This window comes from Fukomys damarensis, unplaced genomic scaffold (assembly GCF_012274545.1).
Source record: "Fukomys damarensis isolate Sample0158 unplaced genomic scaffold, DMR_v1.0_HiC HiC_scaffold_25, whole genome shotgun sequence".
Classification (NCBI taxonomy): Eukaryota; Metazoa; Chordata; class Mammalia; order Rodentia; family Bathyergidae; genus Fukomys; species Fukomys damarensis.
Window position 1 is genome coordinate 932,397 of NW_022900937.1, and position 11,472 is coordinate 943,868.

At 42.5% G+C, this 11,472-nt stretch overlaps 1 protein-coding gene across 1 annotated transcript in view; it reads right to left on the bottom strand.

Annotated features, from left to right (window-relative positions):
• Positions 1-11,233, bottom strand: part of Alpk1 (alpha kinase 1) — a 65,832-nt gene extending 54,599 nt beyond the window's left edge. The window contains exons 1-2 of the mRNA XM_033755989.1: positions 11,119-11,233; positions 8,648-8,751 (exon numbers count right to left, since the gene is read on the bottom strand). The gene's annotated coding sequence lies outside the window, so the exon portion shown is untranslated. The remainder of the gene's footprint in view (positions 1-8,647; positions 8,752-11,118) is intronic.
• Between the last annotated feature and the right edge of the window lie 239 nt (positions 11,234-11,472).

Sequence of the window (11,472 nt, forward strand, 5' to 3'; positions counted from 1 at the left end):
TAAAGACTCTAAAAAAAAAAAAAAAAAAAAAAAAACCGAAGAGAAAAGTTCCAAGTTATCAAAGATCCAGAGAAGACTTCTATTTCTAGCAGTTCCATTTCTAGCAGTATGGAGGGCTATCTGACCAATGGTCTCACTAAAAACTACAAACGCTGAAAAATAACTTTAAACCTTTTAACTATAACAAGGAAATGGCAGTACAGGAAGGAGAGAACTCAAAAGACAAACGCCAAGGGGAAGCCGGCTACCTGCACATTTAACTGCAACACAAGATTGCCCTTGCCTTGAGTGTGTTTTCCAAACTCCATGAACTTAAACTTTGGTTTTCACTACTGTGGAGAGTGGAGGGTAGGGCATAACACCAAAGGCCCAAGGAAGTGTCAAGTAGGAGGGGACTGTCCCCCATTCCCTGACCTCATCTGTAAAACTGAGGTACCAGAGGGTTGTGCCCTCAGCGTAAGGAGGAGCAGAAAAAAGTGCTTGTCCTTCTCCCTCCCTTTCCAGGAAATGGCCTGTGGCAAGGCATGCTGCCTGATGAAGGGAACAAAGATTTTTGTCTTGAGAATTTGAAGCCACAATGTCCATAAAAACCTGGATGACCATTAATTTAAAACAAATTATGTAGAAAAGTGATCCTAGAGTAGTAATAGTTTCAGACAACTGATAAAATTAATCCTTTCTAAAGAAATCTAACTTCAATTCAAACTTCAAAGAATTCCAATAAAACACCAGGAAATATGAGCTCCTGGTTAAATCTCACAAAATATACACCATAAAAAGAAATGATGATTAAGCAGAAAGAAGATAATAAAAATCAGACCCATAAAGACTTTAGATTATAGAATTAGCAGATATAGGCTACAAAATAGATGTGGTTAATGTGCTTAAAAAAACTAAACAAGTGTGTAAGATATGAGTGAAGAATGACAAATTATAGCAGACCAAATAAGAATCAGAATTTCTAGACATGAAAAATGCAATAATTAAAATTTAATCAGTGGATAGATTTGACAAAATATTAGCTCTAGCTTGAGATACAATCTTTGAACTTGATGGTAACTTAAAGCATACTGCCAAGATCCAACAGGAAAAGGTAAAGGCATCAAGAATGCAAAAGAAAGATGAAAAAAAAAATCAAACTAACCAGAAGAAGAGGTCTAACTTATGTTTACTCAGAGTCCAAACTGGGGAAAAGAGGGAGAGACAGAAGAAATGTTTGAAGAAATAATTATGGAGAAATTTCAGACCAAGAGAAAGAGGTGTGCAGAATACCTATGACCTTCAAGCAGAATAAGAGAAATAAATTTCCCTGTCTAGAAATAACCAAACTAGGGCATGCCAAGGACATGGAGAAGATCTTTCAAGGGGCTGGAGAAAAAGGCTCACCTTCAACGAAATACAAAGCATTTGTAGCTGAGGACCTAAAAGCAAAAACAGAAACAAGAGGGAAGGAAAGAGCATCTTGACTGTCTCGGGGTGGGAGGTGGAAAGACACTGCAGCATAAAGATACTTTAAAAACAACGTCAAGTTCCTTCCTAGATAAATTCCTAAAGTGTGTACTTGAGATAAAAGGAAAGTGATCACAGATGAAGGGCTAGAGATTCAAGGAAAAACCATAAGCAATAAAACAGTAGCTTATTGGCTAAATTGAAACAAATGCTGATTTGTATAAAGGTGCAACCATTGCAGTGGATTGCGGAGATACCTGCAGTCCTGTGTTCACTGTAACGTTCATAGTAGCCAGGCTATGCATGAATTCGAGTGTCCACGGATGAATACACTAAGAAAGTGCAATTGTTATTCTCTTTTTATTTGATTATGAAATTTTGCTTTATTTCATAAAATACAAAAATAAACAAAAAAGAAGGAACCCTGTCACCTGTAACCACACCGATAAACTTGAGGAACATTATGTTGAGTGAAATGAGGCAGATACAGAAAGACACAAACCACATGATCTCAAAAGTTGAACCCCTAGGAGCAGTAAGGGTAGCAGATCCCCAGGGGCCAGTGGTCAAAGGCGGGCGCTGGTCAAAGGATGCAGAATTTCAATTAGACTGGAGGAATGAGCTCATGCTGTATAACATGATTGCTACATGATTGCTATAGTTAATAATGGTACATTATATGCTCGAAATTCTAAACAGATTTATATGGGTTCTCAAATATAAAGTAGTATATGTGTTCATCAGCTTGATCAAGCTATACCACAATATTTGCATTCTTCAAAACATTACACTGCACACAAAAATACATGCAAATTTTATTTGTCAGTTTAAGAAATAACTGAAAAATAGAAAATACACATACACAAACAATCAGCATATAAGTCATGAAGAGAGTGACTGAAATTAAAGTGATTTAAGATTTTTAAATTGACCAACTGGAGGAGAGTTACTAATTTAAACTGTGATAAAATTTCTATGATACTCCTTAAAAATTGAGATTAAAGCATGTAACTTTGACTAGTAGAAGGAAAAACTAAAAGAAAGAAAATGTTTCCAAAGGGAGCATTATAAAAATAAAAAAAATAAGGAAGAGTCACAATAAATGTGAAGGACAAAACAAGATGGTAGAAATAACTCTGAATATATCAGTTTTTCCAATAAACATAAATGAATTACTGATAAATGTCACAAGTGAAAGAGGGAGATGCACTGCACTCAAAATAGCTACACAGATTTTGCTTAAATAGAAGAAAATGCTGTGAAAGGCATTATGCCCGTGGAAAGGTAACGCCTGTGAAAAAAGAATACAGAAAAATATAGAAAGATAGGAAAAGACACATTTGAAAAATAACTAAAAGAAAGCCAGGCTTCCAGGGGCTCAGATAGGAGGATTTCAAATTCAAGCCTAGCCTGGGCAATTGTGGGGCCCTGTCAAAAGAAATAAGAAGAAAGAGCCGGAGATTGTAGCTCAGTCCTTCCTGGGTTCAACCTGTATGCCTTAAAAGCAAGAAAGATGAAGAGTAGGAAAAGAAGGAAGAGGAGGAGACCGTTAGCATAGCTATATTAATATTAGACAGAGTAGGCATTAAGGCAAAAAGTATTGCTAGAAAAGATCACTTCCTGATGTCACATGGTTCATTTCACCAGGAAGGCACAAAGACCCTTACCTGGGCACAGCCTGTAGTATAACTTCACTGTATAGGAAGCGGAAATGGAAAGAGCCAGGGGTGAGGAGGACAGCTCAGAGATAAAGCGCTTGTCCCGCATACACAAAAACAAACCGAACCCGCAAACAGATTGAAATTGGTCACCAACGGCCAAGTGTGGGGGCGGCACAACCCACTGTCCTGCTCCTCCAGCTCCTCTGCAGGCTGGAGTAGAAGGTGCTGCTGAGCCCGTGAGCTTGGGCCAGTCTGAGTGACACAGCGATCCCCACAGAATCAGAAAGAAAGTGTGCAAAGGTACATCACAGTGGGAAATAATGACACATTCTCTTTGAAATTAACATGTTAAGAGGAAAAAAAGTTCAGTAATGACTCGATTGATCAAGTAACAAACTTGATCTCATACAGATTTGTAAACAACATCCCAACAACTGAAGGATATCATTATTTTCAACATCTGATATCTCTGTGCTATAAATCTCAACAAATTTCAGAGGACTAGTATCATACAGAGGGCAATGCATAACTAAAAGCAAAGAAGTTGGTAATAAATAACAAAAAGTGACTAGAATAAAACCCCATGTCCATGGGAAGTTAGAGACACATTTCTCCATAACGGAGGGTCCAAAGAAGCACTTATTATGGGGAATTAGGAAATGCTACAATGAAATGTTAATGCGGCCTACCAAAATGTGTGGAATTCAGTCAGAATAGAAGGGTGATGCGACATCAAGTTAAACTCGCATAACCAAAGTAAGGAAATGAATAGAAAAATAAACTAAAAGAAAACAAGAAAAGAGAGCAAGAATTGCTGAAGTAGAAGAACAAACATTCAACAGGACGATCAACAAAATAAGATGTTGACTTTTAGAAAAGCAAACAAAATAACAAACTTCTGGCAAACTTGATTGAGAGACAGAGGACAAATAAATAGAAATAGGTATGAAAATTTGATGAGAGGATTCCAACGAAATATTGGAGGTGTTGTATATCGGTCAATTAAAAAACTTTAAAAAAGAGTAATTTCTATAAAATGTAACTTAAAGATCAAGAAGAAATAGAAAACTATACTATTCTATACTATGAAAGAAATAAGTTTAAATTTTTTCTTATAAAGAAAACACTAGGATCATATAATTTTTGCGATGAATTTTTACTGATCAATCAACAAACCAAAAATTGAATCTTTGGCAGTATGTTAAGGAATAAATAATCAGAAATGTAATTTAATAAAAATGAACAACAATGGTGTAAAATATGTAAGGTATAAAAAAAGTCACATGTATATGAAGAACTTAAGAATAATTAATTTTTATAATAAATTTGAAAGACATTTAGAGGGAAAATTGACATTTAGAAAAGACATTTAGAGTGGGTAAAGGGAGGTCAGGGAATGGGGAGAAAATGAGAACCAAGATCTGTCATGTAAAGGTATAAGATCCCAATGATGAATATAACTGTACTGAATACTTAAAAAGTACCAATAAACTCAATGAGAAGAAAAAAGAATAATCAAAACACTCTGGAGAAAAAATGTCGAGAGAAAAGGAGCATAGTATTCCAAGTGTCAATCATTAATATAAAATTCAATTAAATTATATGAAAGCTTTCGGTGCCGAGACAAGTCAACCTTATAAATAAGACAGGGAGTCCAATGAGAGACATATACATGTGGACAGTTGGTTTATTACAGAGCTCTGTATACAGTAATGAGATAGTTGGCTTGTTTTTAAAAAATCAATACTAAAATTACACCTGAAAAGTGAAACTGCTCTCTAAAAGACACATCTAAAAGCATGTTGTATAGCTTCTCAGACTTTTGTTTAAGGTCAAATGTAAAAGAGAATGCTCTTAACAACTTTAGAGAAAATTTTAAACATTTGCAAAAAAAGATTGCTACTCATAAAAGATTATATATGTAATTAATTTAAAAAAATGAACTTCTGATTTGTAAGGCACCATAAAGCAAGTGAAAAAGAAAAATCTTCAAGTGGAAGAAAGTATTTGTAACTTTGGTTACTGACAAAAAAACTTTTCATCCAGAATATATAAAGAATTCCTATAAATCAATGAAAGAAAACACAAAAGAAAAAACGCGCAAAAGACTTGAACAAAAACAACACACAAGAGGAAAAGGAATTGTCAATAAACATACGAAAGTGTCCAACTCAGTAATCCAGAAATATAAGCTTGTACCATGATGAGAAACTGTTTACACCTTCTTGATTAGGAAAAAAAACTTTTAACTGGATAAACATTTTTCAAATCGAGTGTTGTGAAGAGCAGTCCGTGTTGTTCACTCCTGCCCACCTGTCCTGGAACTCTGAGTTGGCACTCTGGAGTCTAGGCAAAGGTGCACACACCGTGAGCACTGCCCACTGGGGGACATGAGCGTGGGCGTGTAAGAATGCAGTGAACAAAATGTAACAAGCAAACAAAAGGAACAACCTACAAGTTCTTAAGTGGTAAAGCAGAAAGTTCATACACTGGACTAGAATAAGCCAACAAATGAATAAACGGCAGTTACAGGTAACCATACCGGTGAGTCTTAGCAATGGAAGAGGAATTGCAGATGAATACTTGTATAACATTCATAGGTGCTGACCAACCTATTGGGCACATATATCTATATATTTATAACTCAGAGAGTTCTAGAGGGGAAGGATTTGGAGTAGTTGGGTGGGGAGAGGTGAGGAAGCAGGTTTTAACTGAGGAAAGACGCCAAGTTGGTGAGGAGGGGTCTGTCCTCTTGCCTGGAGATCTGTGAGTCAGCTTGGGTACAGAAATCATTGAGGACACAGGCGGCTTGAGCCATCGTTACCAAACTCCAGGTTCCCAAGAAAGTCGTCTTCTCACCCATTTACATAGATGAAGAAGTATGTTTAGATTTTTTAAAACTCTAAGAAAGCAAACTTGAAAGTTCTGTACGTGAAACTAACTTCCTTGCTGTTTCTCGCATCTGGAGATGTCCGCTGGGGGCCACACCCCATCAGAGCGGGAGAATCGGAACCGGAGCCCAGAGCTGTCCCTGCCTCTGTCACCGTTGCCCTGCCTCGGGCTCTCCAGTTCCGGGAGCCGTGTTTACCAAACTCAGCTCTGCATGGAAGTGCCCGGGAGTGTTCCGGGTCACCGGAGGGCTACCTGCGGCCTCAGGAAGAAAGAAGGGAGGAAAAGGCTACGGTTGCAGGCCGCCGCCACTGCTCCGTGGCTACAGTTACCCACTCCATCAGCCAGGTGACCTGGGGTGGCGCGGGGAGCGACTGCAGGTCAAGGTGAGGCGAGCCTGCCATCTGGCCCTGGCTCCGGGCCCTGCCCTTGTGGCTTCCAAGTGGCGTTATCAAGAGCATTTTCTTTGCATTTCTGCACCCAAATGTCAGAGGCACACTCACATGTACTCGCACCACTGTCCCCAAGTCCTGAGCCACCACAATACCAGGAGCGGGGCACCGGCAGGAAAGAGACTTTGTCAGTGAGGGAGGACATCAACTTGAGCTGTCCTCCCCAGGAGGCAGATCTGCCCCCCAAAGTCTGAGCCATGGAGGCACAGGAGAGGGGTGGCGCTTCGAAAAGCCACTACGACGAGAGGATGGGAAGAGTGTGGTCACTTTGCTTGGCAATGAGTAGGAGCAGAGTTCTGGAGCAAAGCTCGGCGAGGAGAGCTTGGCAAAAGGGAAGTAGTCACAGAAGGAGGAAGGGAGGAGCCCGGACTGTTTGTTCTGAGTCCGCGCTGATGGGGTCAGAGCAGCACATGCACGGCAAGTCTGTGGGGTGGAACGGGGAGGCTGGTGCCCGGGCGTCCTGCACAGAAATGGCGAGGAGCACAGCTGCCAGCCTAATGAGGCACTGCAAACGTTTGGCAAGGCCGGTAAATGTGGGGATTAAGGTTAATTTTGCAGCAAAGCATTTCCGATCTCCAGCTCTAATCCCCACAGTCAGGGTAGTTAATTTTGCATAAAACCAGGTGGATGTTGAAGTGAGAGAGAGCGCAGCAAGGAACAGCCTCAGAAGAAAAGAGTAAGAACGAGGGTGCAGAAGTGAAGAATGATGGTTTCACCGTCCTAGTCATCAATAGGCAGCTGAGATGCGCACCTGTAATCCCAGCACCGGAGAGGCCAAGGCAGGAGGCCCGACTACACAGCAAGACCCTGACTCAAAAACAAAACAAAACAAAAACCCAAAACCACTAAAAAAGGAACAAATCAGACATGTACTTTGCAGTAAGGATTCCTAGGCATAAGTTTTGCCTCTGCTATTTGCTAGCAAAGGAATATTGGGCAAATCATGTCTTGGTTTCCTCATCTGCATCAAAGGGGTAAAAATAGGGCCAATCCTGTAGAATTTATAAGGATCAGTTGAATGAATATATGCAAAACAAAAATTGCTTATCATGTAATTTGTGCTAGGTAGGTATCCATTATAGTTATAAATAAAATTTTTAAGAAATAAAATGTTATTTTTTAAAGAGTAGCCCAGTTTCTCCCTGCATTTCCTTAGTTAGATTTGCTTTCCTCCCCATTTATGTTTTAGAGACAGAAAATTGCTTGGCTATGCAAAATCTTCTGGGTGTTGAAGTTTTTTCCTCATAAAAAGCTATATAATAATGAAGTTATTCCCTGCATAGTTCTCAGATCTACATTCAGTTCATAAACAGAAATTCTGCTAGCAAGGGAGGTAAAACATTAGAATCAGTTGGATATTTTCAGGGAGAAAGAAGTGGGTGTTTTTTTTTGCTTTAGAGAAAAAGGAATAGCAGGCAACCAAATGGGCTTAATCAGCTGTTTGCCTGCAGGACTGGTGTGCGCGCACACGGCCTGCAGAGCAGACAGAGCCCCGTCCTCTCCTCTCCTGCTCCCAAACCCCACACAAAGCCCTTACTTATTTCAGACTTGGCTATCGAAGGTGCAGGCGTGGGCCTCTGGGCGGGGGCCTGGCAGCCGAGCTCTGGGCCCACACACAGCCCACGCGCGGCTCTGACTACCTGGCAGGGCACCTCCCGCGGCTGGGGGACAAAGGCTGACAGCTTCAGTGGGGAACTGCTTGGATCTGTGGTTCCGAGGGTGCAGGGCGGAAGTGTGCTCCCTGGGGCTGCACACCCACCCACCATGTCCGCATCCTGACACCCGGTGTGGCCCAGCAGCTGAGGCTCTCAGACTGGAGGCCACAGCAGAATTTTACTGCTCCTCAGTGAGCTCCAGGTGAACAAGTCCGAAGTGGGGTTTGCAGGAGAGACAGCGCCTTCAGTTTTTGTTTCTCTGCTCCTTCTGTGGCTTGTGAGTGTCCCAGGGAGCAGACAAAGGCCGGTGCTCAGCAGAGCTCGGCTGAACAGCCCAGGATGGGCCTGGGAAGCCAGGGCCCCCAGCTTGCAGGCCTGTTCCCCCCAGCCGATTTGGAAAGGAGCACCGAGCCGCAGCACAGGACTCTGCACTGTCTATAAGCACCTGTTAGGGAGGAAATGCGGCTTGTGATGCAGCAAAGGCGCCCAGAGCAGGCCCGATTCTGGGGTAACTGTATTGTTTCAGAGACACTCTGCTTACTTTCTTTGGTAGCTCCTCAAGCGGAAGAACTCTCATTTTCTCCTTTCTCTAGTACAGAGGATGGCGAGCTGAGACCTGGTGTTCCTTCCATTCTTTGCTTCTGCCTAATGAAGGAATATTTGCCAGTAACCAACTAACAATGATACAGAAAAAATTTTAAATAAAGCAAAATGGGCACGTGAAACACATTAGCTTTTACACAGTCTGCTCTTGGCAAAAATACTTTATTTCCTACCCTTTCCTTCATGCTTAGCTTTGAGAGCTAAGAAGTTTGAAAAATAAAGTAGGATGCATTGTATTTGCAAGCTCCTTGATGGCAGTGGGTTTTGAGTATTCATTGTATACTATACTTGGGGCTTTTGAAAGCTCTCAGACAATCAGAATAAGTGATTTAAATACTCAAAGACAATGTCCTTTGGCGAGTAATCCGAGTGAATATTTCAACTTGTGAAAAGTTCTAGAGCAGCAGTCTGGCCCAGGATGTGAGCTTACTTGGGGTTAGACAAGTGGGAGCATTTGTCCTGCCCTCCTCACCACTGTGCTGTCTAGAGGAAAAGGCACTGCTAAGTGTGCTGTGGACAAAGAAGACTGAAGAACCAGGTTAGTCGTCTTCCGGTTTGAAGGTTCCAGTGAGGATGACAGAAGGAATGTGGACTTCATGTGAAGACAGAGTCAGAAGTTCAATGATTGGTTTGAGCTGTGTGTGGGAGCTAAACATGTGCTTGTAAACTTCCATCCACTGCGGCCATGTGTGTGGCCACTCTGCTATGGATTTGTGGAGAAGAAACTAACAATTACACTGAAAACAGGACACACTATCTTGGTAGATTACTGATTCTGTGACAGCAATGTATAGTCCCATCTATTTAAAGAAATAACTCATATTTTTTTCATCAAATTTTAAGCACTGATGTAACAGCTACTACACTTCTCTTGGAGAAAAAAGGTCCTAACTTTGACCTTACTTGAGCCGCAGTATGATTCTGCAGGGACCAGTGAGGGGGGAGAAAGGCTGGTGGGATCTCAGAGTGACTGCGCTTACAGATCGACCCTGACAGGAGTCCCACAAGGTCCTCCTGGGAGGGCTTGAAAGCCAGACGAGGAGCTCAGCAGATTTTCCCCATTTCAATAAACATTTTAATAACTTTAAGTGAAACCTTCTTTTCTTTGGGGGGGTACTGGGAGTCAAATTTAGGGCCTTCTTTTTGAAGGCAGCAAGGACTGCGCTGTCATTCTTTCCTGTTTGGTTGTGTGCACAGCCTCTCTGCATCTCTAAGTGCTCACCTTGCCGTCATAATGCAAGAACGGTGCTCACCTGTGCAAAGGTATTTCCTGTACCAGGGCCTGCAATGCACTCACGGGAAGAGAAGGGCACAGAGGGTGGTCACAGCATGGTCCCAGAGCGGGCCGTGCCATGCAGAGCCTCACAGCAAGCCTTCACCCATGTGAACAGGCTAACAGCCTCAGCGAGACTTTGTGGGCGTTTTTAAAACCATTTGCTTTCTAGCCTACTGACACCGCCCGAATATTTCAAATGTACCAATACACAGAGAGGATCAATGGAAGTCCTTGCAAATGCTCTTAGGCTTCCAATAAAATGAACACACATGTACCGGTCCATTTTACTGATGAGCCCATTCCTCCCTAGCCTCATCTTAATAAAAGGGATCCAACTCCACAGTTTTCTCTAACTCTACTAGAAAGAGACGGCTGCCAAATCAGGAGGCTAATTCAGCCGGTCCACCCTAGACCTTGCACACTGAAAGATAATTGCTGATGTTTCTCCCCAGGCTTAGGCTACCGGTCATCCAGGCGCGACGTGCTTTCTCGGCACACCTCGACTTCTCTGAGGGTGGGGAGTTCTGTCTCCTAACAGATAATTAAAGAGTAGAGCCATCACTAGGATTTCTCCCTTTTTCTTTCACGTCTTATAAAAGAAGAAACTTTAGTTTAAAGATTAGATTTTTCTTTTTTCTACAGCTGGGTATACCAACTGGCATGAGCTGTATTAAAATCAGGAGAAAGCTCAATCAGAAAGGCTCTCTCGGAGGCAGGCTTTCTTGTTAATATGCACCCACATGAAAGGCTTTCTTTTCATCCTATACAACTACAGTGTGTGTAAATTGCAGGGGGCTCATTGGCATAAATCTGGGCTGCGACCTCTGAGGTAAACTGGATTTACATTACTTTCTGACAAGAATTAAATGAAGGCCTTGTGGATCCAGGAACAGCCTTCTAGCTGCAACAGATGGGCGTGAATGTGCTCCCTAGGAAAACTATCAGTGACATCTGTGTCCTCCAAATTCTGGTGGTCTCAGCCAATTAACGGGGCGGGGGCGGGGGCTGGGAGGCCGGAGCGCAGCCCCCAGCCAAAACCAAGCGAGTGTTTGTGTTTGGAGATGGGATCAGGCTGGCCCGCAGCCCGAGGTTAGCCTTCCATTGTGGTCATTCAAACGGGGAATGTGGCTTACAAGCGATTTGTATACCACCGGGAGGAGAATATGGTTTTTCTCATTTGACGGGAGGAGCCAGCCCTCTCTCGCAGCCGATATCATATTTCAGCGTCCCCGCTTTGAGACCGGTGTTTACTTTTGTCTCCTTGGGCAGGCGGGGGGTGGTGCTGTCTGTGGACTTCTGCGGTGCACACACGTCACAAAGCAGGCGACCGTGAGACATTCAGAGGTCCCCCCAGAACCCAGAGCTCCCCTCCAGGGGGACGTTTGCAGTTTTCACAAGGAAATCACGAGTTCAGGTTTCCCGGTTAAAACAAACCCAAGGGAAGGGACACCAGAGGCCCTGAGGAGTGGTGAAGGAAGGTTCCTGGA